Raw genomic sequence first — 23,395 nt, forward strand, 5'->3', positions numbered from 1 at the left:
TCTCGCACCCACAGCGAGAATCATACCCCTAGACCAACGAGCCAGCAACGGAGGCAAGGGCTGCGAGGCACCTGGCTCAGCGCCACCATTTGGCACAGGCTGCAGCAAAAACAAGATCTGACACTGGAGTCCAAAGAGGCAGGAGGAGTCGAGCGTGGCCGCGCGACAGAAAGAGAAGAGGAACAGAGCGGTGAAAAGGCCAGCCAGCCAAAGACGCCTCGCACCTTCCTGGAGAAGTCGAGCCATGGCAGTCCACCACGAGCAAAGAAAGAGCTTCCTCGGCGCGATCATCAAGTCCCATTCGCAAAAAAGGCTGCGAGGCGGCGGAAACGAGCAAGACCCTTGTTGAGAAGCACCCGTGGGTACGTGACACGGATTGGAGTGCCCTCGAGCAAGACCATTGCAAAAGCGCACTGCCACGTGTGGAGAGAGGGGCACACGAGGCACACACCAGCGAGGGCTCGTCCGGGATTTGAACCCGGGACCTCTCGCACCCGAAGCGAGAATCATACCCCTAGACCAACGAGCCAACGTTTGGTGCGTGCCGTGCAGCAGCGTCGATTCTCTCACCTTTGTAGGCTCGGCCACAAGCAGCAGCCGGAGCGGTTTAGCTAACAGGGGGAGGGCAAAAGGAGATGAGCACTCTGGTTCCCCCGCAGAGAAAGAGTGGGGCTCGTCCAGGATTTGAACCCGGGACCTCTCGCACCCTAAGCGAGAATCATACCCCTAGACCAACGAGCCAGCGACAGAGCGGCGCTTTGCAATTTGTATGGCGTAGCCAGCACTGCCAACTGAAGCACCTGCCTGGCATCTCCAGAGAAAAGCGTGGCTCTCTCATGGAACATCCACAGGGAAAAAAAAAAAGTCCCTGAGAGACGCATGCGAATTTTAACGAGCAGCAATCTCCAACATATGTTTTTGGAGCGAAAGAGCTCAAAACAAGTGGAGATCCGCGTGCGTGGGGTCAAAATCTGCCACAGGTCCGGGTTTGGTTGGGTGGTCGGGGTTTCCTGGGGACGGGCGGCACATGCCGCCTTCCCAGCAGTCAGTTGCAAGAAAATCCATGCAACAGATGAGCCTGCGGGAGGAAGCCCAGCATGCAACAGACCTGCAACAAAGACTTCCACAAGCATGGGCTCGTCCGGGATTTGAACCCGGGACTTGAACCCAGGACTTCTCGCACCCAAAGCGAGAATCATACCCCTAGACCAACGAGCCAGCGACGGAGGCAAGGGCTGCGAGGCACCTGGCTCAGCGCCACCATTTGGCACAGGCTGCAGCAAAAACAAGATCTGACACTGGAGTCCAAAGAGGCAGGAGGAGTCGAGCGTGGCCGCGCGACAGAAAGAGAAGAGGAACAGAGCGGTGAAAAGGCCAGCCAGCCAAAGACGCCTCGCACCTTCCTGGAGAAGTCGAGCCATGGCAGTCCACCACGAGCAAAGAAAGAGCTTCCTCGGCGCGATCATCAAGTCCCATTCGCAAAAAAGGCTGCGAGGCGGCGGAAACGAGCAAGACCCTTGTTGAGAAGCACCCGTGGGTACGTGACACGGATTGGAGTGCCCTCGAGCAAGACCATTGCAAAAGCGCACTGCCACGTGTGGAGAGAGGGGCACACGAGGCACACACCAGCGAGGGCTCGTCCGGGATTTGAACTTGGGACCTCTCGCACCCAAAGCGAGAATCATACCCCTAGACCAACGAGCCAGCGACGGAGGAAAGGGCTGCGAGGCACCTGGCTCAGCGCCACCATTTGGCACAGGCTGCAGCAAACACAAGATCTGACACTGGAGTCCAAAGAGGCAGGAGGAGTCGAGCGTGGCCGCGCGACAGAAAGAGAAGAGGAACAGAGCGGTGAAAAGGCCAGCCAGCCAAAGACGCCTCGCACCTTCCTGGAGAAGTCGAGCCATGGCAGTCCACCACGAGCAAAGAAAGAGCTTCCTCGGCGCGATCATCAAGTCCCATTCGCAAAAAAGGCTGCGAGGCGGCGGAAACGAGCAAGACCCTTGTTGAGAAGCACCCGTGGGTACGTGACACGGATTGGAGTGCCCTCGAGCAAGACCATTGCAAAAGCGCACTGCCACGTGTGGAGAGAGGGGCACACGAGGCACACACCAGCGAGGGCTCGTCCGGGATTTGAACCCGGGACCTCTCGCACCCGAAGCAAGAATCATACCCCTAGACCAACGAGCCAACGTTTGGTGCGTGCCGTGCAGCAGCGTCGATTCTCTCACCTTTGTAGGCTCGGCCACAAGCAGCAGCCGGAGCGGTTTAGCTAACAGGGGGAGGGCAAAAGGAGATGAGCACTCTGGTTCCCCCGCAGAGAAAGAGTGGGGCTCGTCCGGGATTTGAACCCGGGACCTCTCGCACCCTAAGCGAGAATCATACCCCTAGACCAACGAGCCAGCGACAGAGCGGCGCTTTGCAATTTGTATGGCGTAGCCAGCACTGCCAACTGAAGCACCTGCCTGGCATCTCCAGAGAAAAGCGTGGCTCTCTCATGGAACATCCACAGGGAAAAAAAAAAAGTCCCTGAGAGACGCATGCGAATTTTAACGAGCAGCAATCTCCAACATATGTTTTTGGAGCGAAAGAGCTCAAAACAAGTGGAGATCCGCGTGCGTGGGGTCAAAATCTGCCACAGGTCCGGGCTTGGTTGGGTGGTCGGGGTTTCCTGGGGACGGGCGGCACATGCCGCCTTCCCAGCAGTCAGTTGCAAGAAAATCCATGCAACAGATGAGCCTGCGGGAGGAAGCCCAGCATGCAACAGACCTGCAACAAAGACTTCCACAAGCATGGGCTCGTCCGGGATTTGAACCCGGGACCTCTCGCACCCAAAGCGAGAATCATACCCCTAGACCAACGAGCCAGCGACGGAGGCAAGGGCTGCGAGGCACCTGGCTCAGCGCCACCATTTGGCACAGGCTGCAGCAAAAACAAGATCTGACACTGGAGTCCAAAGAGGCAGGAGGAGTCGAGCGTGGCCGCGCGACAGAAAGAGAAGAGGAACAGAGCGGTGAAAAGGCCAGCCAGCCAAAGACGCCTCGCACCTTCCTGGAGAAGTCGAGCCATGGCAGTCCACCACGAGCAAAGAAAGAGCTTCCTCGGCGCGATCATCAAGTCCCATTCGCAAAAAAGGCTGCGAGGCGGCGGAAACGAGCAAGACCCTTGTTGAGAAGCACCCGTGGGTACGTGACACGGATTGGAGTGCCCTCGAGCAAGACCATTGCAAAAGCGCACTGCCACGTGTGGAGAGAGGGGCACACGAGGCACACACCAGCGAGGGCTCGTCCGGGATTTGAACCCGGGACCTCTCGCACCCGAAGCGAGAATCATACCCCTAGACCAACGAGCCAACGTTTGGTGCGTGCCGTGCAGCAGCGTCGATTCTCTCACCTTTGTAGGCTCGGCCACAAGCAGCAGCCGGAGCGGTTTAGCTAACAGGGGGAGGGCAAAAGGAGATAAGCACTCTGGTTCCCCCGCAGAGAAAGAGTGGGGCTCGTCCGGGATTTGAACCCAGGACCTCTCGCACCCTAAGCGAGAATCATACCCCTAGACCAACGAGCCAGCGACAGAGCGGCGCTTTGCAATTTGTATGGCGTAGCCAGCACTGCCAACTGAAGCACCTGCCTGGCATCTCCAGAGAAAAGCGTGGCTCTCTCATGGAACATCCACAGGGAAAAAAAAAAAGTCCCTGAGAGACGCATGCGAATTTTAACGAGCAGCAATCTCCAACATATGTTTTTGGAGCGAAAGAGCTCAAAACAAGTGGAGATCCGCGTGCGTGGGGTCAAAATCTGCCACAGGTCCGGGCTTGGTTGGGTGGTCGGGGTTTCCTGGGGACGGGCGGCAAATGCCGCCTTCCGAGCAGTCAGTTGCAAGAAAATCCATGCAACAGATGAGCCTGCGGGAGGAAGCCCAGCATGCAACAGACCTGCAACAAAGACTTCCACAAGCATGGGCTCGTCCGGAATTTGAACCCGGGACCTCTCGCACCCAAAGCGAGAATCATACCCCTAGACCAACGAGCCAGCGACAGAGGCAAGGGCTGCGAGGCACCTGGCTCAGCGCCACCATTTGGCACAGGCTGCAGCAAAAACAAGATCTGACACTGGAGTCCAAAGAGGCAGGAGGAGTCGAGCGTGGCCGCGCGACAGAAAGAGAAGAGGAACAGAGCGGTGAAAAGGCCAGCCAGCCAAAGACGCCTCGCACCTTCCTGGAGAAGTCGAGCCATGGCAGTCCACCACGAGCAAAGAAAGAGCTTCCTCGGCGCGATCATCAAGTCCCATTCGCAAAAAAGGCTGCGAGGCGGCGGAAACGAGCAAGACCCTTGTTGAGAAGCACCCGTGGGTACGTGACACGGATTGGAGTGCCCTCGAGCAAGACCATTGCAAAAGCGCACTGCCACGTGTGGAGAGAGGGGCACACGAGGCACACACCAGCGAGGGCTCGTCCGGGATTTGAACCCGGGACCTCTCGCACCCGAAGCGAGAATCATACCCCTAGACCAACGAGCCAACGTTTGGTGCGTGCCGTGCAGCAGCGTCGATTCTCTCACCTTTGTAGGCTCGGCCACAAGCAGCAGCCGGAGCGGTTTAGCTAACAGGGGGAGGGCAAAAGGAGATGAGCACTCTGGTTCCCCCGCAGAGAAAGAGTGGGGCTCGTCCGGGATTTGAACCCGGGACCTCTCGCACCCTAAGCGAGAATCATACCCCTAGACCAACGAGCCAGCGACAGAGCGGCGCTTTGCAATTTGTATGGCGTAGCCAGCACTGCCAACTGAAGCACCTGCCTGGCATCTCCAGAGAAAAGCGTGGCTCTCTCATGGAACATCCACAGGGAAAAAAAAAAAGTCCCTGAGAGACGCATGCGAATTTTAACGAGCAGCAATCTCCAACATATGTTTTTGGAGCGAAAGAGCTCAAAACAAGTGGAGATCCGCGTGCGTGGGGTCAAAATCTGCCACAGGTCCGGGCTTGGTTGGGTGGTCGGGGTTTCCTGGGGACGGGCGGCACATGCCGCCTTCCCAGCAGTCAGTTGCAAGAAAATCCATGCAACAGATGAGCCTGCGGGAGGAAGCCCAGCATGCAACAGACCTGCAACAAAGACTTCCACAAGCATGGGCTCGTCCGGGATTTGAACCCGGGACCTCTCGCACCCAAAGCGAGAATCATACCCCTAGACCAACGAGCCAGCGACGGAGGCAAGGGCTGCGAGGCACCTGGCTCAGCGCCACCATTTGGCACAGGCTGCAGCAAAAACAAGATCTGACACTGGAGTCCAAAGAGGCAGGAGGAGTCGAGCGTGGCCGCGCGACAGAAAGAGAAGAGGAACAGAGCGGTGAAAAGGCCAGCCAGCCAAAGACGCCTCGCACCTTCCTGGAGAAGTCGAGCCATGGCAGTCCACCACGAGCAAAGAAAGAGCTTCCTCGGCGCGATCATCAAGTCCCATTCGCAAAAAAGGCTGCGAGGCGGCGGAAACGAGCAAGACCCTTGTTGAGAAGCACCCGTGGGTACGTGACACGGATTGGAGTGCCCTCGAGCAAGACCATTGCAAAAGCGCACTGCCACGTGTGGAGAGAGGGGCACACGAGGCACACACCAGCGAGGGCTCGTCCGGGATTTGAACCCGGGACCTCTCGCACCCGAAGCGAGAATCATACCCCTAGACCAACGAGCCAACGTTTGGTGCGTGCCGTGCAGCAGCGTCGATTCTCTCACCTTTGTAGGCTCGGCCACAAGCAGCAGCCGGAGCGGTTTAGCTAACAGGGGGAGGGCAAAAGGAGATAAGCACTCTGGTTCCCCCGCAGAGAAAGAGTGGGGCTCGTCCGGGATTTGAACCCGGGACCTCTCGCACCCTAAGCGAGAATCATACCCCTAGACCAACGAGCCAGCGACAGAGCGGCGCTTTGCAATTTGTATGGCGTAGCCAGCACTGCCAACTGAAGCACCTGCCTGGCATCTCCAGAGAAAAGCGTGGCTCTCTCATGGAACATCCACAGAGAAAAAAAAAAAGTCCCTGAGAGACGCATGCGAATTTTAACGAGCAGCAATCTCCAACATATGTTTTTGGAGCGAAAGAGCTCAAAACAAGTGGAGATCCGCGTGCGTGGGGTCAAAATCTGCCACAGGTCCGGGCTTGGTTGGGTGGTCGGGGTTTCCTGGGGACGGGCGGCAAATGCCGCCTTCCGAGCAGTCAGTTGCAAGAAAATCCATGCAACAGATGAGCCTGCGGGAGGAAGCCCAGCATGCAACAGACCTGCAACAAAGACTTCCACAAGCATGGGCTCGTCCGGGATTTGAACCCGGGACCTCTCGCACCCAAAGCGAGAATCATACCCCTAGACCAACGAGCCAGCGACAGAGGCAAGGGCTGCGAGGCACCTGGCTCAGCGCCACCATTTGGCACAGGCTGCAGCAAAAACAAGATCTGACACTGGAGTCCAAAGAGGCAGGAGGAGTCGAGCGTGGCCGCGCGACAGAAAGAGAAGAGGAACAGAGCGGTGAAAAGGCCAGCCAGCCAAAGACGCCTCGCACCTTCCTGGAGAAGTCGAGCCATGGCAGTCCACCACGAGCAAAGAAAGAGCTTCCTCGGCGCGATCATCAAGTCCCATTCGCAAAAAAGGCTGCGAGGCGGCGGAAACGAGCAAGACCCTTGTTGAGAAGCACCCGTGGGTACGTGACACGAATTGGAGTGCCCTCGAGCAAGACCATTGCAAAAGCGCACTGCCACGTGTGGAGAGAGGGGCACACGAGGCACACACCAGCGAGGGCTCGTCCGGGATTTGAACCCGGGACCTCTCGCACCCGAAGCAAGAATCATACCCCTAGACCAACGAGCCAACGTTTGGTGTGTGCCGTGCAGCAGCGTCGATTCTCTCACCTTTGTAGGCTCGGCCACAAGCAGCAGCCGGAGCGGTTTAGCTAACAGGGGGAGGGCAAAAGGAGATGAGCACTCTGGTTCCCCCGCAGAGAAAGAGCGGGGCTCGTCCGGGATTTGAACCCGGGACCTCTCGCACCCTAAGCGAGAATCATACCCCTAGACCAACAAGCCAGCGACAGAGCGGCGCTTTGCAATTTGTATGGCGTAGCCAGCACTGCCAACTGAAGCACCTGCCTGGCATCTCCAGAGAAAAGCGTGGCTCTCTCATGGAACATCCACAGGGAAAAAAAAAAAGTCCCTGAGAGACGCATGCGAATTTTAACGAGCAGCAATCTCCAACATATGTTTTTGGAGCGAAAGAGCTCAAAACAAGTGGAGATCCGCGTGCGTGGGGTCAAAATCTGCCACAGGTCCGGGCTTGGTTGGGTGGTCGGGGTTTCCTGGGGACGGGCGGCACATGCCGCCTTCCCAGCAGTCAGTTGCAAGAAAATCCATGCAACAGATGAGCCTGCGGGAGGAAGCCCAGCATGCAACAGACCTGCAACAAAGACTTCCACAAGCATGGGCTCGTCCGGGATTTGAACCCGGGACCTCTCGCACCCAAAGCGAGAATCATACCCCTAGACCAACGAGCCAGCGACGGAGGCAAGGGCTGCGAGGCACCTGGCTCAGCGCCACCATTTGGCACAGGCTGCAGCAAAAACAAGATCTGACACTGGAGTCCAAAGAGGCAGGAGGAGTCGAGCGTGGCCGCGCGACAGAAAGAGAAGAGGAACAGAGCGGTGAAAAGGCCAGCCAGCCAAAGACGCCTCGCACCTTCCTGGAGAAGTCGAGCCATGGCAGTCCACCACGAGCAAAGAAAGAGCTTCCTCGGCGCGATCATCAAGTCCCATTCGCAAAAAAGGCTGCGAGGCGGCGGAAACGAGCAAGACCCTTGTTGAGAAGCACCCGTGGGTACGTGACACGGATTGGAGTGCCCTCGAGCAAGACCATTGCAAAAGCGCACTGCCACGTGTGGAGAGAGGGGCACACGAGGCACACACCAGCGAGGGCTCGTCCGGGATTTGAACCCGGGACCTCTCGCACCCGAAGCGAGAATCATACCCCTAGACCAACGAGCCAACGTTTGGTGCGTGCCGTGCAGCAGCGTCGATTCTCTCACCTTTGTAGGCTCGGCCACAAGCAGCAGCCGGAGCGGTTTAGCTAACAGGGGGAGGGCAAAAGGAGATGAGCACTCTGGTTCCCCCGCAGAGAAAGAGTGGGGCTCGTCCGGGATTTGAACCCGGGACCTCTCGCACCCTAAGCGAGAATCATACCCCTAGACCAACGAGCCAGCGACAGAGCGGCGCTTTGCAATTTGTATGGCGTAGCCAGCACTGCCAACTGAAGCACCTGCCTGGCATCTCCAGAGAAAAGCGTGGCTCTCTCATGGAACATCCACAGGGAAAAAAAAAAAGTCCCTGAGAGACGCATGCGAATTTTAACGAGCAGCAATCTCCAACATATGTTTTTGGAGCGAAAGAGCTCAAAACAAGTGGAGATCCGCGTGCGTGGGGTCAAAATCTGCCACAGGTCCGGGCTTGGTTGGGTGGTCGGGGTTTCCTGGGGATGGGCGGCACATGCCGCCTTCCCAGCAGTCAGTTGCAAGAAAATCCATGCAACAGATGAGCCTGCGGGAGGAAGCCCAGCATGCAACAGACCTGCAACAAAGACTTCCACAAGCATGGGCTCGTCCGGGATTTGAACCCGGGACCTCTCGCACCCAAACGAGAATCATACCCCTAGACCAACGAGCCAGCGACGGAGGCAAGGGCTGCGAGGCACCTGGCTCAGCGCCACCATTTGGCACAGGCTGCAGCAAAAACAAGATCTGACACTGGAGTCCAAAGAGGCAGGAGGAGTCGAGCGTGGCCGCGCGACAGAAAGAGAAGAGGAACAGAGCGGTGAAAAGGCCAGCCAGCCAAAGACGCCTCGCACCTTCCTGGAGAAGTCGAGCCATGGCAGTCCACCACGAGCAAAGAAAGAGCTTCCTCGGCGCGATCATCAAGTCCCATTCGCAAAAAAGGCTGCGAGGCGGCGGAAACGAGCAAGACCCTTGTTGAGAAGCACCCGTGGGTACGTGACACGGATTGGAGTGCCCTCGAGCAAGACCATTGCAAAAGCGCACTGCCACGTGTGGAGAGAGGGGCACACGAGGCACACACCAGCGAGGGCTCGTCCGGGATTTGAACCCGGGACCTCTCGCACCCGAAGCGAGAATCATACCCCTAGACCAACGAGCCAACGTTTGGTGCGTGCCGTGCAGCAGCGTCGATTCTCTCACCTTTGTAGGCTCGGCCACAAGCAGCAGCCGGAGCGGTTTAGCTAACAGGGGGAGGGCAAAAGGAGATGAGCACTCTGGTTCCCCCGCAGAGAAAGAGTGGGGCTCGTCCGGGATTTGAACCCGGGACCTCTCGCACCCTAAGCGAGAATCATACCCCTAGACCAACGAGCCAGCGACAGAGCGGTGCTTTGCAATTTGTATGGCGTAGCCAGCACTGCCAACTGAAGCACCTGCCTGGCATCTCCAGAGAAAAGCGTGGCTCTCTCATGGAACATCCACAGGGAAAAAAAAAAAGTCCCTGAGAGACGCATGCGAATTTTAACGAGCAGCAATCTCCAACATATGTTTTTGGAGTGAAAGAGCTCAAAACAAGTGGAGATCCGCGTGCGTGGGGTCAAAATCTGCCACAGGTCCGGGCTTGGTTGGGTGGTCGGGGTTTCCTGGGGACGGGCGGCACATGCCGCCTTCCCAGCAGTCAGTTGCAAGAAAATCCATGCAACAGATGAGCCTGCGGGAGGAAGCCCAGCATGCAACAGACCTGCAACAAAGACTTCCACAAGCATGGGCTCGTCCGGGATTTGAACCCGGGACCTCTCGCACCCAAAGCGAGAATCATACCCCTAGACCAACGAGCCAGCGACAGAGGCAAGGGCTGCGAGGCACCTGGCTCAGCGCCACCATTTGGCACAGGCTGCAGCAAAAACAAGATCTGACACTGGAGTCCAAAGAGGCAGGAGGAGTCGAGCGTGGCCGCGCGACAGAAAGAGAAGAGGAACAGAGCGGTGAAAAGGCCAGCCAGCCAAAGACGCCTCGCACCTTCCTGGAGAAGTCGAGCCATGGCAGTCCACCACGAGCAAAGAAAGAGCTTCCTCGGCGCGATCATCAAGTCCCATTCGCAAAAAAGGCTGCGAGGCGGCGGAAACGAGCAAGACCCTTGTTGAGAAGCACCCGTGGGTACGTGACACGGATTGGAGTGCCCTCGAGCAAGACCATTGCAAAAGCGCACTGCCACGTGTGGAGAGAGGGGCACACGAGGCACACACCAGCGAGGGCTCGTCCGGGATTTGAACCCGGGACCTCTCGCACCCGAAGCGAGAATCATACCCCTAGACCAACGAGCCAACGTTTGGTGCGTGCCGTGCAGCAGCGTCGATTCTCTCACCTTTGTAGGCTCGGCCACAAGGAGCAGCCGGAGCGGTTTAGCTAACAGGGGGAGGGCAAAAGGAGATGAGCACTCTGGTTCCCCCGCAGAGAAAGAGTGGGGCTCGTCCGGGATTTGAACCCGGGACCTCTCGCACCCTAAGCGAGAATCATACCCCTAGACCAACGAGCCAGCGACAGAGCGGCGCTTTGCAATTTGTATGGCGTAGCCAGCACTGCCAACTGAAGCACCTGCCTGGCATCTCCAGAGAAAAGCGTGGCTCTCTCATGGAACATCCACAGGGAAAAAAAAAAAGTCCCTGAGAGACGCATGCGAATTTTAACGAGCAGCAATCTCCAACATATGTTTTTGGAGCGAAAGAGCTCAAAACAAGTGGAGATCCGCGTGCGTGGGGTCAAAATCTGCCACAGGTCCGGGCTTGGTTGGGTGGTCGGGGTTTCCTGGGGACGGGCGGCACATGCCGCCTTCCCAGCAGTCAGTTGCAAGAAAATCCATGCAACAGATGAGCCTGCGGGAGGAAGCCCAGCATGCAACAGACCTGCAACAAAGACTTCCACAAGCATGGGCTCGTCCGGGATTTGAACCCGGGACCTCTCGCACCCAAAGCGAGAATCATACCCCTAGACCAACGAGCCAGCGACGGAGGCAAGGGCTGCGAGGCACCTGGCTCAGCGCCACCATTTGGCACAGGCTGCAGCAAAAACAAGATCTGACACTGGAGTCCAAAGAGGCAGGAGGAGTCGAGCGTGGCCGCGCGACAGAAAGAGAAGAGGAACAGAGCGGTGAAAAAGCCAGCCAGCCAAAGACGCCTCGCACCTTCCTGGAGAAGTCGAGCCATGGCAGTCCACCACGAGCAAAGAAAGAGCTTCCTCGGCGCGATCATCAACTCCCATTCGCAAAAAAGGCTGCGAGGCGGCGGAAACGAGCAAGACCCTTGTTGAGAAGCACCCGTGGGTACGTGACACGGATTGGAGTGCCCTCGAGCAAGACCATTGCAAAAGCGCACTGCCACGTGTGGAGAGAGGGGCACACGAGGCACACACCAGCGAGGGCTCGTCCGGGATTTGAACCCGGGACCTCTCGCACCCGAAGCGAGAATCATACCCCTAGACCAACGAGCCAACGTTTGGTGCGTGCCTTGCAGCAGCGTCGATTCTCTCACCTTTGTAGGCTCGGCCACAAGGAGCATACGGAGCGGTTTAGCTAACAGGGGGAGGGCAAAAGGAGATGAGCACTCTGGTTCCCCCGCAGAGAAAGAGTGGGGCTCGTCCGGGATTTGAACCCGGGACCTCTCGCACCCTAAGCGAGAATCATACCCCTAGACCAACGAGCCAGCGACAGAGCAGCGCTTTGCAATTTGTATGGCGTAGCCAGCACTGCCAACTGAAGCACCTGCCTGGCATCTCCAGAGAAAAGCGTGGCTCTCTCATGGAACATCCACAGGGAAAAAAAAAAGTCCCTGAGAGACGCATGCGAATTTTAACGAGCAGCAATCTCCAACATATGTTTTTGGAGCGAAAGAGCTCAAAACAAGTGGAGATCCGCGTGCGTGGGGTCAAAATCTGCCACAGGTCCGGGCTTGGTTGGGTGGTCGGGGTTTCCTGGGGACGGGCGGCACATGCCGCCTTCCCAGCAGTCAGTTGCAAGAAAATCCATGCAACAGATGAGCCTGCGGGAGGAAGCCCAGCATGCAACAGACCTGCAACAAAGACTTCCACAAGCATGGGCTCATCCGGGATTTGAACCCAGGACCTCTCGCACCCAAAGCGAGAATCATACCCCTAGACCAACGAGCCAGCGACGGAGGCAAGGGCTGCGAGGCACCTGGCTCAGCGCCACCATTTGGCACAGGCTGCAGCAAAAACAAGATCTGACACTGGAGTCCAAAGAGGCAGGAGGAGTCGAGCGTGGCCGCGCGACAGAAAGAGAAGAGGAACAGAGCGGTGAAAAGGCCAGCCAGCCAAAGACGCCTCGCACCTTCCTGGAGAAGTCGAGCCATGGCAGTCCACCACGAGCAAAGAAAGAGCTTCCTCGGCGCGATCATCAAGTCCCATTCGCAAAAAAGGCTGCGAGGCGGCGGAAACGAGCAAGACCCTTGTTGAGAAGCACCCGTGGGTACGTGACACGGATTGGAGTGCCCTCGAGCAAGACCATTGCAAAAGCGCACTGCCACGTGTGGAGAGAGGGGCACACGAGGCACACACCAGCGAGGGCTCGTCCGGGATTTGAACCCGGGACCTCTCGCACCCGAAGCGAGAATCATACCCCTAGACCAACGAGCCAGCGACAGAGCGGCGCTTTGCAATTTGTATGGCGTAGCCAGCACTGCCAACTGAAGCACCTGCCTGGCATCTCCAGAGAAAAGCGTGGCTCTCTCATGGAACATCCACAGGGAAAAAAAAAAAGTCCCTGAGAGACGCATGCGAATTTTAACGAGCAGCAATCTCCAACATATGTTTTTGGAGCGAAAGAGCTCAAAACAAGTGGAGATCCGCGTGCGTGGGGTCAAAATCTGCCACAGGTCCGGGTTTGGTTGGGTGGTCGGGGTTTCCTGGGGACGGGCGGCACATGCCGCCTTCCCAGCAGTCAGTTGCAAGAAAATCCATGCAACAGATGAGCCTGCGGGAGGAAGCCCAGCATGCAACAGACCTGCAACAAAGACTTCCACAAGCATGGGCTCGTCCGGGATTTGAACCCGGGACTTGAACCCAGGACCTCTCGCACCCAAAGCGAGAATCATACCCCTAGACCAACGAGCCAGCGACGGAGGCAAGGGCTGCGAGGCACCTGGCTCAGCGCCACCATTTGGCACAGGCTGCAGCAAAAACAAGATCTGACACTGGAGTCCAAAGAGGCAGGAGGAGTCGAGCGTGGCCGCGCGACAGAAAGAGAAGAGGAACAGAGCGGTGAAAAGGCCAGCCAGCCAAAGACGCCTCGCACCTTCCTGGAGAAGTCGAGCCATGGCAGTCCACCACGAGCAAAGAAAGAGCTTCCTCGGCGCGATCATCAAGTCCCATTCGCAAAAAAGGCTGCGAGGCGGCGGAAACGAGCAAGACCCTTGTTGAGAAGCATCCGTGGGTACGTGACACGGATTGGAGTGCCCTCGAGCAAGACCATTGCAAAAGCGCACTGCCACGTGTGGAGAGAGGGGCACACGAGGCACACACCAGCAAGGGCTCGTCCGGGATTTGAACTTGGGACCTCTCGCACCCAAAGCGAGAATCATACCCCTAGACCAACGAGCCAGCGACGGAGGAAAGGGCTGCGAGGCACCTGGCTCAGCGCCACCATTTGGCACAGGCTGCAGCAAACACAAGATCTGACACTGGAGTCCAAAGAGGCAGGAGGAGTCGAGCGTGGCCGCGCGACAGAAAGAGAAGAGGAACAGAGCGGTGAAAAGGCCAGCCAGCCAAAGACGCCTCGCACCTTCCTGGAGAAGTCGAGCCATGGCAGTCCACCACGAGCAAAGAAAGAGCTTCCTCGGCGCGATCATCAAGTCCCATTCGCAAAAAAGGCTGCGAGGCGGCGGAAACGAGCAAGACCCTTGTTGAGAAGCACCCGTGGGTACGTGACACGGATTGGAGTGCCCTCGAGCAAGACCATTGCAAAAGCGCACTGCCACGTGTGGAGAGAGGGGCACACGAGGCACACACCAGCGAGGGCTCGTCCGGGATTTGAACCCGGGACCTCTCGCACCCGAAGCAAGAATCATACCCCTAGACCAACGAGCCAACGTTTGGTGCGTGCCGTGCAGCAGCGTCGATTCTCTCACCTTTGTAGGCTCGGCCACAAGGAGCAGCCGGAGCGGTTTAGCTAACAGGGGGAGGGCAAAAGGAGATGAGCACTCTGGTTCCCCCGCAGAGAAAGAGTGGGGCTCGTCCGGGATTTGAACCCGGGACCTCTCGCACCCTAAGCGAGAATCATACCCCTAGACCAACGAGCCAGCGACAGAGCGGTGCTTTGCAATTTGTATGGCGTAGCCAGCACTGCCAACTGAAGCACCTGCCTGGCATCTCCAGAGAAAAGCGTGGCTCTCTCATGGAACATCCACAGGGAAAAAAAAAAAGTCCCTGAGAGACGCATGCGAATTTTAACGAGCAGCAATCTCCAACATATGTTTTTGGAGCGAAAGAGCTCAAAACAAGTGGAGATCCGCGTGCGTGGGGTCAAAATCTGCCACAGGTCCGGGCTTGGTTGGGTGGTCGGGGTTTCCTGGGGACGGGCGGCACATGCCGCCTTCCCAGCAGTCAGTTGCAAGAAAATCCATGCAACAGATGAGCCTGCGGGAGGAAGCCCAGCATGCAACAGACCTGCAACAAAGACTTCCACAAGCATGGGCTCGTCCGGGATTTGAACCCGGGACCTCTCGCACCCAAAGCGAGAATCATACCCCTAGACCAACGAGCCAGCGACGGAGGCAAGGGCTGCGAGGCACCTGGCTCAGCGCCACCATTTGGCACAGGCTGCAGCAAAAACAAGATCTGACACTGGAGTCCAAAGAGGCAGGAGGAGTCGAGCGTGGCCGCGCGACAGAAAGAGAAGAGGAACAGAGCGGTGAAAAGGCCAGCCAGCCAAAGACGCCTCGCACCTTCCTGGAGAAGTCGAGCCATGGTAGTCCACCACGAGCAAAGAAAGAGCTTCCTCGGCGCGATCATCAAGTCCCATTCACAAAAAAGGCTGCGAGGCGGCGGAAACGAGCAAGACCCTTGTTGAGAAGCACCCGTGGGTACGTGACACGGATTGGAGTGCCCTCGAGCAAGACCATTGCAAAAGCGCACTGCCACGTGTGGAGAGAGGGGTACACGAGGCACACACCAGCGAGGGCTCGTCCGGGATTTGAACCCGGGACCTCTCGCACCCGAAGCAAGAATCATACCCCTAGACCAACGAGCCAACGTTTGGTGCGTGCCGTGCAGCAGCGTCGATTCTCTCACCTTTGTAGGCTCGGCCACAAGCAGCAGCCGGATCGGTTTAGCTAACAGGGGGAGGGCAAAAGGAGATAAGCACTCTGGTTCCCCCGCAGAGAAAGAGTGGGGCTCGTCCGGGATTTGAACCCGGGACCTCTCGCACCCTAAGCGAGAATCATACCCCTAGACCAACGAGCCAGCAACAGAGCGGCGCTTTGCAATTTGTATGGCGTAGCCAGCACTGCCAACTGAAGCACCTGCCTGGCATCTCCAGAGAAAAGCGTGGCTCTCTCATGGAACATCCACAGGGAAAAAAAAAAAGTCCCTGAGAGACGCATGCGAATTTTAACGAGCAGCAATCTCCAACATATGTTTTTGGAGCGAAAGAGCTCAAAACAAGTGGAGATCCGCGTGCGTGGGGTCAAAATCTGCCACAGGTCCGGGCTTGGTTGGGTGGTCGGGGTTTCCTGGGGACGGGCGGCACATGCCGCCTTCCCTGCAGTCAGTTGCAAGAAAATCCATGCAACAGATGAGCCTGCGGGAGGAAGCCCAGCATGCAACAGACCTGCAACAAAGACTTCCACAAGCATGGGCTCGTCCGGGATTTGAACCCGGGACCTCTCGCACCCAAAGCGAGAATCATACCCCTAGACCAACGAGCCAGCGACGGAGGCAAGGGCTGCGAGGCACCTGGCTCAGCGCCACCATTTGGCACAGGCTGCAGCAAAAACAAGATCTGACACTGGAGTCCAAAGAGGCAGGAGGAGTCGAGCGTGGCCGCGCGACAGAAAGAGAAGAGGAACAGAGCGGTGAAAAGGCCAGCCAGCCAAAGACGCCTCGCACCTTCCTGGAGAAGTCGAGCCATGGCAGTCCACCACGAGCAAAGAAAGAGCTTCCTCGGCGCGATCATCAAGTCCCATTCGCAAAAGAGGCTGCGAGGCGGCGGAAACGAGCAAGACCCTTGTTGAGAAGCACCCGTGGGTACGTGACACGGATTGGAGTGCCCTCGAGCAAGACCATTGCAAAAGCGCACTGCCACGTGTGGAGAGAGGGGCACACGAGGCACACACCAGCGAGGGCTCGTCCGGGATTTGAACCCGGGACCTCTCGCACCCGAAGCGAGAATCATACCCCTAGACCAACGAGCCAACGTTTGGTGCGTGCCGTGCAGCAGCGTCGATTCTCTCACCTTTGTAGGCTCGGCCACAAGCAGCAGCCGGAGCGGTTTAGCTAACAGGGGGAGGGCAAAAGGAGATGAGCACTCTGGTTCCCCCGCAGAGAAAGAGTGGGGCTCGTCCGGGATTTGAACCCGGGACCTCTCGCACCCTAAGCGAGAATCATACCCCTAGACCAACGAGCCAGCGACAGAGCGGCGCTTTGCAATTTGTATGGCGTAGCCAGCACTGCCAACTGAAGCACCTGCCTGGCATCTCCAGAGAAAAGCGTGGCTCTCTCATGGAACATCCACAGGGAAAAAAAAAAGTCCCTGAGAGACGCATGCGAATTTTAACGAGCAGCAATCTCCAACATATGTTTTTGGAGCGAAAGAGCTCAAAACAAGTGGAGATCCGCGTGCGTGGGGTCAAAATCTGCCACAGGTCCGGGCTTGGTTGGTCGGGGTTTCCTGGGGACGGGCGGCACATGCCGCCTTCCCAGCAGTCAGTTGCAAGAAAATCCATGCAACAGATGAGCCTGCGGGAGGAAGCCCAGCATGCAACAGACCTGCAACAAAGACTTCCACAAGCATGGGCTCGTCCGGGATTTGAACCCGGGACCTCTTGCACCCAAAGCGAGAATCATACCCCTAGACCAACGAGCCTGCAATTTGTATGGCGTAGCCAGCACTGCCAACTGAAGCACCTGCCTGGCATCTCCAGAGAAAAGCGTGGCTCTCTCATGGAACATCCACAGGGAAAAAAAAAAAGTCCCTGAGAGACGCATGCGAATTTTAACGAGCAGCAATCTCCAACATATGTTTTTGGAGCGAAAGAGCTCAAAACAAGTGGAGATCCGCGTGCGTGGGGTCAAAATCTGCCACAGGTCCGGGCTTGGTTGGGTGGTCGGGGTTTCCTGGGGACGGGCGGCACATGCCGCCTTCCCAGCAGTCAGTTGCAAGAAAATCCATGCAACAGATGAGCCTGCGGGAGGAAGCCCAGCATGCAACAGACCTGCAACAAAGACCTGCAACAAAGACTTCCACAAGCATGGGCTCGTCCGGGATTTGAACCCGGGACCTCTCACACCCAAAGCGAGAATCATACCCCTAGACCAACGAGCCAGCGACGGAGGCAAGGGCTGCGAGGCACCTGGCTCAGCGCCACCATTTGGCACAGGCTGCAGCAAAAACAAGATCTGACACTGGAGTCCAAAGAGGCAGGAGGAGTCGAGCGTGGCCGCGCGACAGAAAGAGAAGAGGAACAGAGCGGTGAAAAGGCCAGCCAGCCAAAGACGCCTCGCACCTTCCTGGAGAAGTCGAGCCATGGCAGTCCACCACGAGCAAAGAAAGAGCTTCCTCGGCGCGATCATCAAGTCCCATTCGCAAAAAAGGCTGCGAGGCGGCGGAAACGAGCAAGACCCTTGTTGAGAAGCACCCGTGGGTACGTGACACAGATTGGAGTGCCCTCGAGCAAGACCATTGCAAAAGCGCACTGCCACGTGTGGAGAGAGGGGCACACGAGGCACACACCAGCGAGGGCTCGTCCGGGATTTGAACCCGGGACCTCTCGCACCCGAAGCGAGAATCATACCCCTAGACCAACGAGCCAACGTTTGGTGCGTGCCGTGCAGCAGCGTCGATTCTCTCACCTTAGTAGGCTCGGCCACAAGCAGCAGCCGGAGCGGTTTAGCTAACAGGGGGAGGGCAAAAGGAGATGAGCACTCTGGTTCCCCCGCAGAGAAAGAGTGGGGCTCGTCCGGGATTTGAACCCGGGACCTCTCGCACCCTAAGCGAGAATCATACCCCTAGACCAACGAGCCAGCGACAGAGCGGTGCTTTGCAATTTGTATGGCGTAGCCAGCACTGCCAACTGAAGCACCTGCCTGGCATCTCCAGAGAAAAGCGTGGCTCTCTCATGGAACATCCACAGGGAAAAAAAAAAAGTCCCTGAGAGACGCATGCGAATTTTAACGAGCAGCAATCTCCAACATATGTTTTTGGAGCGAAAGAGCTCAAAACAAGTGGAGATCCGCGTGCGTGGGGTCAAAATCTGCCACAGGTCCGGGCTTGGTTGGGTGGTCGGGGTTTCCTGGGGACGGGCGGCACATGCCGCCTTCCCAGCAGTCAGTTGCAAGAAAATCCATGCAACAGATGAGCCTGCGGGAGGAAGCCCAGCATGCAACAGACCTGCAACAAAGACTTCCACAAGCATGGGCTCGTCCGGGATTTGAACCCGGGACCTCTCGCACCCAAAGAGAGAATCATACCCCTAGACCAACGAGCCAGCGACGGAGGCAAGGGCTGCGAGGCACCTGGCTCAGCGCCACCATTTGGCACAGGCTGCAGCAAAAACAAGATCTGACACTGGAGTCCAAAGAGGCAGGAGGAGTCGAGCGTGGCCGTGCGACAGAAAGAGAAGAGGAACAGAGCGGTGAAAAGGCCAGCCAGCCAAAGACGCCTCGCACCTTCCTGGAGAAGTCGAGCCATGGCAGTCCACCACGAGCAAAGAAAGAGCTTCCTCGGCGCGATCATCAAGTCCCATTCGCAAAAAAGGCTGCGAGGCAGCGGAAACGAGCAAGACCCTTGTTGAGAAGCACCCGTGGGTACGTGACACGGATTGGAGTGCCCTCGAGCAAGACCATTGCAAAAGCGCACTGCCACGTGTGGAGAGAGGGGCACACGAGGCACACACCAGCGAGGGCTCGTCCGGGATTTGAACCCGGGACCTCTCGCACCCGGGACCTCTCGCACCCGAAGCGAGAATCATACCCCTAGACCAACGAGCCAACGTTTGGTGCGTGCCGTGCAGCAGCGTCGATTCTCTCACCTTTGTAGGCTCGGCCACAAGTTGCAGCCGGAGCGGTTTAGCTAACAGGGGGAGGGCAAAAGGAGATGAGCACTCTGGTTCCCCCGCAGAGAAAGAGTGGGGCTCGTCCGGGATTTGAACCCGGGACCTCTCGCACCCTAAGCGAGAATCATACCCCTAGACCAACGAGCCAGCGACAGAGCGGCGCTTTGCAATTTGTATGGCGTAGCCAGCACTGCCAACTGAAGCACCTGCCTGGCATCTCCAGAGAAAAGCGTGGCTCTCTCATGGAACATCCACAGGGAAAAAAAAAAGTCCCTGAGAGACGCATGCGAATTTTAACGAGCAGCAATCTCCAACATATGTTTTTGGAGCGAAAGAGCTCAAAACAAGTGGAGATCCGCGTGCGTGGGGTCAAAATCTGCCACAGGTCCGGGCTTGGTTGGGTGGTCGGGGTTTCCTGGGGACGGGCAGCACATGCCGCCTTCCCAGCAGTCAGTTGCAAGAAAATCCATGCAACAGATGAGCCTGCGGGAGGAAGCCCAGCATGCAACAGACCTGCAACAAAGACTTCCACAAGCATGGGCTCGTCCGGGATTTGAACCCGGGACCTCTCGCACCCAAAGCGAGAATCATACCCCTAGACCAACGAGCCAGCGACGGAGGCAAGGGCTGCGAGGCACCTGGCTCAGCGCCACCATTTGGCACAGGCTGCAGCAAAAACAAGATCTGACACTGGAGTCCAAAGAGGCAGGAGGAGTCGAGCATGGCCGCGCGACAGAAAGAGAAGAGGAACAGAGCGGTGAAAAGGCCAGCCAGCCAAAGACGCCTCGCACCTTCCTGGAGAAGTCGAGCCATGGCAGTCCACCACGAGCAAAGAAAGAGCTTCCTCGGCGCGATCATCAAGTCCCATTCGCAAAAAAGGCTGCGAGGCGGCGGAAACAAGCAAGACCCTTGTTGAGAAGCACCCGTGGGTACGTGACACGGATTGGAATGCCCTCGAGCAAGACCATTGCAAAAGCGCAGTGCCACGTGTGGAGAGAGGGGCACACGAGGCACACACCAGCGAGGGCTCGTCCGGGATTTGAACCCGGGACCTCTCGCACCCGAAGCGAGAATCATACCCCTAGACCAACGAGCCAACGTTTGGTGCGTGCCGTGCAGCAGCGTCGATTCTCTCACCTTTGTAGGCTCGGCCACAAGCAGCAGCCGGAGCAGTTTAGCTAACAGGGGGAGGGCAAAAGGAGATAAGCACTCTGGTTCCCCCGCAGAGAAAGAGTGGGGCTCGTCCGGGATTTGAACCCGGGACCTCTCGCACCCTAAGCGAGAATCATACCCCTAGACCAACGAGCCAGCGACAGAGCGGTGCTTTGCAATTTGTATGGCGTAGCCAGCACTGCCAACTGAAGCACCTGCCTGGCATCTCCAGAGAAAAGCGTGGCTCTCTCATGGAACATCCACAGGGGAAAAAAAAAAGTCCCTGAGAGACGCATGCGAATTTTAACGAGCAGCAATCTCCAACATATGTTTTTGGAGCGAAAGAGCTCAAAACAAGTGGAGATCCGCGTGCGTGGGGTCAAAATCTGCCACAGGTCCGGGCTTGGTTGGGTGGTCGGGGTTTCCTGGGGAAGGGCGGCACATGCCGCCTTCCCAGCAGTCAGTTGCAAGAAAATCCATGCAACAGATGAGCCTGCGGGAGGAAGCCCAGCATGCAACAGACCTGCAACAAAGACTTCCACAAGCATGGGCTCGTCCGGGATTTGAACCCGGGACCTCTCGCACCCAAAGCGAGAATCATACCCCTAGACCAACGAGCCAGCGACGGAGGCAAGGGCTGCGAGGCACCTGGCTCAGCGCCACCATTTGGCACAGGCTGCAGCAAAAACAAGATCTGACACTGGAGTCCAAGGAGGCAGGAGGAGTCGAGCGTGGCCGCGCGACAGAAAGAGAAGAGGAACAGAGCGGTGAAAAGGCCAGCCAGCCAAAGACGCCTCGCACCTTCCTGGAGAAGTCGAGCCATGGCAGTCCACCACGAGCAAAGAAAGAGCTTCCTCGGCGCGATCATCAAGTCCCATTCACAAAAAAGGCTGCGAGGCGGCGGAAACGAGCAAGACCCTTGTTGAGAAGCACCCGTGGGTACATGACACGGATTGGAGCGCCCTCGAGCAAGACCATTGCAAAAGCGCACTGCCACGTGTGGAGAGAGGGGCACACGAGGCACACACCAGCGAGGGCTCGTCCGGGATTTGAACCCGGGACCTCTCGCACCCGAAGTGAGAATCATACCCCTAGACCAACGAGCCAACGTTTGGTGCGTGCCGTGCAGCAGCGACGATTCTCTCACCTTTGTAGGCTCGGCCACAAGCAGCAGCCGGAGCGGTTTAGCTAACAGGGGGAGGGCAAAAGGAGATGAGCACTCTGGTTCCCCCGCAGAGAAAGAGTGGGGCTCGTCCGGGATTTGAACCCGGGACCTCTCGCACCCTAAGCGAGAATCATACCCCTAGACCAACGAGCCAGCGACAGAGCAGCGCTTTGCAATTTGTATGGCGTAGCCAGCACTGCCAACTGAAGCACCTGCCTGGCATCTCCAGAGAAAAGCGTGGCTCTCTCATGGAACATCCACAGGGATAAAAAAAAAGTCCCTGAGAGACGCATGCGAATTTTAACGAGCAGCAATCTCCAACATATGTTTTTGGAGCGAAAGAGCTCAAAACAAGTGGAGATCCGCGTGCGTGGGGTCAAAATCTGCCACAGGTCCGGGCTTGGTTGGGTGGTCGGGGTTTCCTGGGGACGGGCGGCACATGCCGCCTTCCCAGCAGTCAGTTGCAAGAAAATCCATGCAACAGATGAGCCTGCGGGAGGAAGCCCAGCATGCAACAGACCTGCAACAAAGACTTCCACAAGCATGGGCTCGTCCGGGATTTGAACCCGGGACCTCTCACACCCAAAGCGAGAATCATACCCCTAGACCAACGAGCCAGCGACGGAGGCAAGGGCTGCGAGGCACCTGGCTCAGCGCCACCATTTGGCACAGGCTGCAGCAAAAACAAGATCTGACACTGGAGTCCAAAGAGGCAGGAGGAGTCGAGCGTGGCCGTGCGACAGAAAGAGAAGAGGAACAGAGCGGTGAAAAGGCCAGCCAGCCAAAGACGCCTCGCACCTTCCTGGAGAAGTCGAGCCATGGCAGTCCACCACGAGCAAAGAAAGAGCTTCCTCGGCGCGATCATCAAGTCCCATTCGCAAAAAAGGCTGCGAGGCGGCGGAAACGAGCAAGACCCTTGTTGAGAAGCACCCGTGGGTACGTGACACGGATTGGAGTGCCCTCGAGCAAGACCATTGCAAAAGCGCACTGCCACGTGTGGAGAGAGGGGCACACGAGGCACACACCAGCGAGGGCTCGTCCGGGATTTGAACCCGGGACCTCTCGCACCCGAAGCGAGAATCATACCCCTAGACCAACGAGCCAACGTTTGGTGCGTGCCGTGCAGCAGTGTCGATTCTCTCACCTTTGTAGGCTCGGCCACAAGCTGCAGCCGGAGCGGTTTAGCTAACAGGGGGAGGGCAAAAGGAGATGAGCACTCTGGTTCCCCCGCAGAGAAAGAGTGGGGCTCGTCCGGGATTTGAACCCGGGACCTCTCGCACCCTAAGCGAGAATCATACCCCTAGACCAACGAGCCAGCGACAGAGCGGCGCTTTGCAATTTGTATGGCGTAGCCAGCACTGCCAACTGAAGCACCTGCCTGGCATCTCCAGAGAAAAGCGTGGCTCTCTCATGGAACATCCACAGGGAAAAAAAAAAGTCCCTGAGAGACGCATGCGAATTTTAACGAGCAGCAATCTCCAACATATGTTTTTGGAGCGAAAGAGCTCAAAACAAGTGGAGATCCGCGTGCGTGGGGTCAAAATCTGCCACAGGTCCGGGCTTGGTTGGGTGGTCGGGGTTTCCTGGGGACGGGCAGCACATGCCGCCTTCCCAGCAGTCAGTTGCAAGAAAATCCATGCAACAGATGAGCCTGCGGGAGGAAGCCCAGCATGCAACAGACCTGCAACAAAGACTTCCACAAGCATGGGCTCGTCCGGGATTTGAACCCGGGACCTCTCGCACCCAAAGCGAGAATCATACCCCTAGACCAACGAGCCAGCGACGGAGGCAAGGGCTGCG

The 23,395-nt window shown here is 57.5% G+C and overlaps 56 non-coding genes across 56 annotated transcripts in view; all 56 read right to left on the minus strand.

Moving 5' to 3' along the window:
• The window catches only part of TRNAP-UGG (transfer RNA proline (anticodon UGG)), a 72-nt gene extending 29 nt beyond the window's left edge, over positions 1 to 43 (minus strand). Inside the window, exon 1 of the tRNA in view lies at positions 1 to 43. This exon is cut by the window's left edge and continues 29 nt beyond it. This is a non-coding gene — a tRNA (tRNA-Pro).
• A 414-nt stretch (positions 44 to 457) lies between these two features.
• On the minus strand, positions 458 to 529 carry TRNAP-CGG (transfer RNA proline (anticodon CGG)). The gene has a single exon. It is a non-coding gene; the product is annotated as a tRNA-Pro (tRNA).
• A 140-nt stretch (positions 530 to 669) lies between these two features.
• TRNAP-AGG (transfer RNA proline (anticodon AGG)) lies at positions 670 to 741 on the minus strand. The gene has a single exon. It is a non-coding gene; the product is annotated as a tRNA-Pro (tRNA).
• Positions 742 to 2,118: 1,377 nt separating this feature from the next.
• On the minus strand, positions 2,119 to 2,190 carry TRNAP-CGG (transfer RNA proline (anticodon CGG)). The gene has a single exon. It is a non-coding gene; the product is annotated as a tRNA-Pro (tRNA).
• Positions 2,191 to 2,330: 140 nt separating this feature from the next.
• On the minus strand, positions 2,331 to 2,402 carry TRNAP-AGG (transfer RNA proline (anticodon AGG)). Its single transcript has one exon. It is a non-coding gene; the product is annotated as a tRNA-Pro (tRNA).
• Positions 2,403 to 2,794: 392 nt separating this feature from the next.
• TRNAP-UGG (transfer RNA proline (anticodon UGG)) lies at positions 2,795 to 2,866 on the minus strand. Its single transcript has one exon. It is a non-coding gene; the product is annotated as a tRNA-Pro (tRNA).
• A 414-nt stretch (positions 2,867 to 3,280) lies between these two features.
• On the minus strand, positions 3,281 to 3,352 carry TRNAP-CGG (transfer RNA proline (anticodon CGG)). The gene has a single exon. It is a non-coding gene; the product is annotated as a tRNA-Pro (tRNA).
• A 140-nt stretch (positions 3,353 to 3,492) lies between these two features.
• Positions 3,493 to 3,564, minus strand: TRNAP-AGG (transfer RNA proline (anticodon AGG)). The gene has a single exon. It is a non-coding gene; the product is annotated as a tRNA-Pro (tRNA).
• A 392-nt stretch (positions 3,565 to 3,956) lies between these two features.
• Positions 3,957 to 4,028, minus strand: TRNAP-UGG (transfer RNA proline (anticodon UGG)). Its single transcript has one exon. It is a non-coding gene; the product is annotated as a tRNA-Pro (tRNA).
• Positions 4,029 to 4,442: 414 nt separating this feature from the next.
• Positions 4,443 to 4,514, minus strand: TRNAP-CGG (transfer RNA proline (anticodon CGG)). The gene has a single exon. It is a non-coding gene; the product is annotated as a tRNA-Pro (tRNA).
• A 140-nt stretch (positions 4,515 to 4,654) lies between these two features.
• On the minus strand, positions 4,655 to 4,726 carry TRNAP-AGG (transfer RNA proline (anticodon AGG)). The gene has a single exon. It is a non-coding gene; the product is annotated as a tRNA-Pro (tRNA).
• A 392-nt stretch (positions 4,727 to 5,118) lies between these two features.
• Positions 5,119 to 5,190, minus strand: TRNAP-UGG (transfer RNA proline (anticodon UGG)). Its single transcript has one exon. It is a non-coding gene; the product is annotated as a tRNA-Pro (tRNA).
• A 414-nt stretch (positions 5,191 to 5,604) lies between these two features.
• Positions 5,605 to 5,676, minus strand: TRNAP-CGG (transfer RNA proline (anticodon CGG)). The gene has a single exon. It is a non-coding gene; the product is annotated as a tRNA-Pro (tRNA).
• A 140-nt stretch (positions 5,677 to 5,816) lies between these two features.
• Positions 5,817 to 5,888, minus strand: TRNAP-AGG (transfer RNA proline (anticodon AGG)). The gene has a single exon. It is a non-coding gene; the product is annotated as a tRNA-Pro (tRNA).
• A 392-nt stretch (positions 5,889 to 6,280) lies between these two features.
• Positions 6,281 to 6,352, minus strand: TRNAP-UGG (transfer RNA proline (anticodon UGG)). The gene has a single exon. It is a non-coding gene; the product is annotated as a tRNA-Pro (tRNA).
• A 414-nt stretch (positions 6,353 to 6,766) lies between these two features.
• TRNAP-CGG (transfer RNA proline (anticodon CGG)) lies at positions 6,767 to 6,838 on the minus strand. The gene has a single exon. It is a non-coding gene; the product is annotated as a tRNA-Pro (tRNA).
• Positions 6,839 to 6,978: 140 nt separating this feature from the next.
• TRNAP-AGG (transfer RNA proline (anticodon AGG)) lies at positions 6,979 to 7,050 on the minus strand. Its single transcript has one exon. It is a non-coding gene; the product is annotated as a tRNA-Pro (tRNA).
• A 392-nt stretch (positions 7,051 to 7,442) lies between these two features.
• On the minus strand, positions 7,443 to 7,514 carry TRNAP-UGG (transfer RNA proline (anticodon UGG)). Its single transcript has one exon. It is a non-coding gene; the product is annotated as a tRNA-Pro (tRNA).
• A 414-nt stretch (positions 7,515 to 7,928) lies between these two features.
• On the minus strand, positions 7,929 to 8,000 carry TRNAP-CGG (transfer RNA proline (anticodon CGG)). The gene has a single exon. It is a non-coding gene; the product is annotated as a tRNA-Pro (tRNA).
• A 140-nt stretch (positions 8,001 to 8,140) lies between these two features.
• Positions 8,141 to 8,212, minus strand: TRNAP-AGG (transfer RNA proline (anticodon AGG)). The gene has a single exon. It is a non-coding gene; the product is annotated as a tRNA-Pro (tRNA).
• An 877-nt stretch (positions 8,213 to 9,089) lies between these two features.
• Positions 9,090 to 9,161, minus strand: TRNAP-CGG (transfer RNA proline (anticodon CGG)). Its single transcript has one exon. It is a non-coding gene; the product is annotated as a tRNA-Pro (tRNA).
• A 140-nt stretch (positions 9,162 to 9,301) lies between these two features.
• TRNAP-AGG (transfer RNA proline (anticodon AGG)) lies at positions 9,302 to 9,373 on the minus strand. Its single transcript has one exon. It is a non-coding gene; the product is annotated as a tRNA-Pro (tRNA).
• Positions 9,374 to 9,765: 392 nt separating this feature from the next.
• Positions 9,766 to 9,837, minus strand: TRNAP-UGG (transfer RNA proline (anticodon UGG)). Its single transcript has one exon. It is a non-coding gene; the product is annotated as a tRNA-Pro (tRNA).
• A 414-nt stretch (positions 9,838 to 10,251) lies between these two features.
• TRNAP-CGG (transfer RNA proline (anticodon CGG)) lies at positions 10,252 to 10,323 on the minus strand. Its single transcript has one exon. It is a non-coding gene; the product is annotated as a tRNA-Pro (tRNA).
• Positions 10,324 to 10,463: 140 nt separating this feature from the next.
• TRNAP-AGG (transfer RNA proline (anticodon AGG)) lies at positions 10,464 to 10,535 on the minus strand. The gene has a single exon. It is a non-coding gene; the product is annotated as a tRNA-Pro (tRNA).
• A 392-nt stretch (positions 10,536 to 10,927) lies between these two features.
• TRNAP-UGG (transfer RNA proline (anticodon UGG)) lies at positions 10,928 to 10,999 on the minus strand. The gene has a single exon. It is a non-coding gene; the product is annotated as a tRNA-Pro (tRNA).
• A 414-nt stretch (positions 11,000 to 11,413) lies between these two features.
• On the minus strand, positions 11,414 to 11,485 carry TRNAP-CGG (transfer RNA proline (anticodon CGG)). The gene has a single exon. It is a non-coding gene; the product is annotated as a tRNA-Pro (tRNA).
• Positions 11,486 to 11,625: 140 nt separating this feature from the next.
• Positions 11,626 to 11,697, minus strand: TRNAP-AGG (transfer RNA proline (anticodon AGG)). The gene has a single exon. It is a non-coding gene; the product is annotated as a tRNA-Pro (tRNA).
• A 391-nt stretch (positions 11,698 to 12,088) lies between these two features.
• TRNAP-UGG (transfer RNA proline (anticodon UGG)) lies at positions 12,089 to 12,160 on the minus strand. The gene has a single exon. It is a non-coding gene; the product is annotated as a tRNA-Pro (tRNA).
• A 414-nt stretch (positions 12,161 to 12,574) lies between these two features.
• Positions 12,575 to 12,646, minus strand: TRNAP-CGG (transfer RNA proline (anticodon CGG)). The gene has a single exon. It is a non-coding gene; the product is annotated as a tRNA-Pro (tRNA).
• A 392-nt stretch (positions 12,647 to 13,038) lies between these two features.
• TRNAP-UGG (transfer RNA proline (anticodon UGG)) lies at positions 13,039 to 13,123 on the minus strand. The gene has a single exon. It is a non-coding gene; the product is annotated as a tRNA-Pro (tRNA).
• A 900-nt stretch (positions 13,124 to 14,023) lies between these two features.
• On the minus strand, positions 14,024 to 14,095 carry TRNAP-CGG (transfer RNA proline (anticodon CGG)). The gene has a single exon. It is a non-coding gene; the product is annotated as a tRNA-Pro (tRNA).
• Positions 14,096 to 14,235: 140 nt separating this feature from the next.
• On the minus strand, positions 14,236 to 14,307 carry TRNAP-AGG (transfer RNA proline (anticodon AGG)). Its single transcript has one exon. It is a non-coding gene; the product is annotated as a tRNA-Pro (tRNA).
• A 392-nt stretch (positions 14,308 to 14,699) lies between these two features.
• Positions 14,700 to 14,771, minus strand: TRNAP-UGG (transfer RNA proline (anticodon UGG)). The gene has a single exon. It is a non-coding gene; the product is annotated as a tRNA-Pro (tRNA).
• Positions 14,772 to 15,185: 414 nt separating this feature from the next.
• On the minus strand, positions 15,186 to 15,257 carry TRNAP-CGG (transfer RNA proline (anticodon CGG)). The gene has a single exon. It is a non-coding gene; the product is annotated as a tRNA-Pro (tRNA).
• Positions 15,258 to 15,397: 140 nt separating this feature from the next.
• On the minus strand, positions 15,398 to 15,469 carry TRNAP-AGG (transfer RNA proline (anticodon AGG)). Its single transcript has one exon. It is a non-coding gene; the product is annotated as a tRNA-Pro (tRNA).
• Positions 15,470 to 15,861: 392 nt separating this feature from the next.
• Positions 15,862 to 15,933, minus strand: TRNAP-UGG (transfer RNA proline (anticodon UGG)). Its single transcript has one exon. It is a non-coding gene; the product is annotated as a tRNA-Pro (tRNA).
• Positions 15,934 to 16,347: 414 nt separating this feature from the next.
• On the minus strand, positions 16,348 to 16,419 carry TRNAP-CGG (transfer RNA proline (anticodon CGG)). The gene has a single exon. It is a non-coding gene; the product is annotated as a tRNA-Pro (tRNA).
• A 140-nt stretch (positions 16,420 to 16,559) lies between these two features.
• Positions 16,560 to 16,631, minus strand: TRNAP-AGG (transfer RNA proline (anticodon AGG)). The gene has a single exon. It is a non-coding gene; the product is annotated as a tRNA-Pro (tRNA).
• Positions 16,632 to 17,018: 387 nt separating this feature from the next.
• On the minus strand, positions 17,019 to 17,090 carry TRNAP-UGG (transfer RNA proline (anticodon UGG)). Its single transcript has one exon. It is a non-coding gene; the product is annotated as a tRNA-Pro (tRNA).
• Positions 17,091 to 17,477: 387 nt separating this feature from the next.
• TRNAP-UGG (transfer RNA proline (anticodon UGG)) lies at positions 17,478 to 17,549 on the minus strand. Its single transcript has one exon. It is a non-coding gene; the product is annotated as a tRNA-Pro (tRNA).
• Positions 17,550 to 17,963: 414 nt separating this feature from the next.
• On the minus strand, positions 17,964 to 18,035 carry TRNAP-CGG (transfer RNA proline (anticodon CGG)). The gene has a single exon. It is a non-coding gene; the product is annotated as a tRNA-Pro (tRNA).
• Positions 18,036 to 18,175: 140 nt separating this feature from the next.
• On the minus strand, positions 18,176 to 18,247 carry TRNAP-AGG (transfer RNA proline (anticodon AGG)). The gene has a single exon. It is a non-coding gene; the product is annotated as a tRNA-Pro (tRNA).
• Positions 18,248 to 18,639: 392 nt separating this feature from the next.
• On the minus strand, positions 18,640 to 18,711 carry TRNAP-UGG (transfer RNA proline (anticodon UGG)). The gene has a single exon. It is a non-coding gene; the product is annotated as a tRNA-Pro (tRNA).
• A 414-nt stretch (positions 18,712 to 19,125) lies between these two features.
• On the minus strand, positions 19,126 to 19,213 carry TRNAP-CGG (transfer RNA proline (anticodon CGG)). The gene is given in 2 exon segments: positions 19,126 to 19,161; positions 19,178 to 19,213. It is a non-coding gene; the product is annotated as a tRNA-Pro (tRNA).
• Positions 19,214 to 19,353: 140 nt separating this feature from the next.
• On the minus strand, positions 19,354 to 19,425 carry TRNAP-AGG (transfer RNA proline (anticodon AGG)). Its single transcript has one exon. It is a non-coding gene; the product is annotated as a tRNA-Pro (tRNA).
• Positions 19,426 to 19,816: 391 nt separating this feature from the next.
• TRNAP-UGG (transfer RNA proline (anticodon UGG)) lies at positions 19,817 to 19,888 on the minus strand. Its single transcript has one exon. It is a non-coding gene; the product is annotated as a tRNA-Pro (tRNA).
• A 414-nt stretch (positions 19,889 to 20,302) lies between these two features.
• Positions 20,303 to 20,374, minus strand: TRNAP-CGG (transfer RNA proline (anticodon CGG)). Its single transcript has one exon. It is a non-coding gene; the product is annotated as a tRNA-Pro (tRNA).
• Positions 20,375 to 20,514: 140 nt separating this feature from the next.
• On the minus strand, positions 20,515 to 20,586 carry TRNAP-AGG (transfer RNA proline (anticodon AGG)). The gene has a single exon. It is a non-coding gene; the product is annotated as a tRNA-Pro (tRNA).
• A 392-nt stretch (positions 20,587 to 20,978) lies between these two features.
• On the minus strand, positions 20,979 to 21,050 carry TRNAP-UGG (transfer RNA proline (anticodon UGG)). The gene has a single exon. It is a non-coding gene; the product is annotated as a tRNA-Pro (tRNA).
• A 414-nt stretch (positions 21,051 to 21,464) lies between these two features.
• TRNAP-CGG (transfer RNA proline (anticodon CGG)) lies at positions 21,465 to 21,536 on the minus strand. The gene has a single exon. It is a non-coding gene; the product is annotated as a tRNA-Pro (tRNA).
• Positions 21,537 to 21,676: 140 nt separating this feature from the next.
• TRNAP-AGG (transfer RNA proline (anticodon AGG)) lies at positions 21,677 to 21,748 on the minus strand. Its single transcript has one exon. It is a non-coding gene; the product is annotated as a tRNA-Pro (tRNA).
• Positions 21,749 to 22,140: 392 nt separating this feature from the next.
• TRNAP-UGG (transfer RNA proline (anticodon UGG)) lies at positions 22,141 to 22,212 on the minus strand. Its single transcript has one exon. It is a non-coding gene; the product is annotated as a tRNA-Pro (tRNA).
• Positions 22,213 to 22,626: 414 nt separating this feature from the next.
• On the minus strand, positions 22,627 to 22,698 carry TRNAP-CGG (transfer RNA proline (anticodon CGG)). Its single transcript has one exon. It is a non-coding gene; the product is annotated as a tRNA-Pro (tRNA).
• A 140-nt stretch (positions 22,699 to 22,838) lies between these two features.
• On the minus strand, positions 22,839 to 22,910 carry TRNAP-AGG (transfer RNA proline (anticodon AGG)). The gene has a single exon. It is a non-coding gene; the product is annotated as a tRNA-Pro (tRNA).
• Positions 22,911 to 23,301: 391 nt separating this feature from the next.
• On the minus strand, positions 23,302 to 23,373 carry TRNAP-UGG (transfer RNA proline (anticodon UGG)). Its single transcript has one exon. It is a non-coding gene; the product is annotated as a tRNA-Pro (tRNA).
• Positions 23,374 to 23,395: the final 22 nt, after the last annotated feature.

The sequence above is a fragment of the Ranitomeya variabilis genome, chromosome 4, assembly GCF_051348905.1.
Source record: "Ranitomeya variabilis isolate aRanVar5 chromosome 4, aRanVar5.hap1, whole genome shotgun sequence".
Taxonomy (NCBI): domain Eukaryota; kingdom Metazoa; phylum Chordata; class Amphibia; order Anura; family Dendrobatidae; genus Ranitomeya; species Ranitomeya variabilis.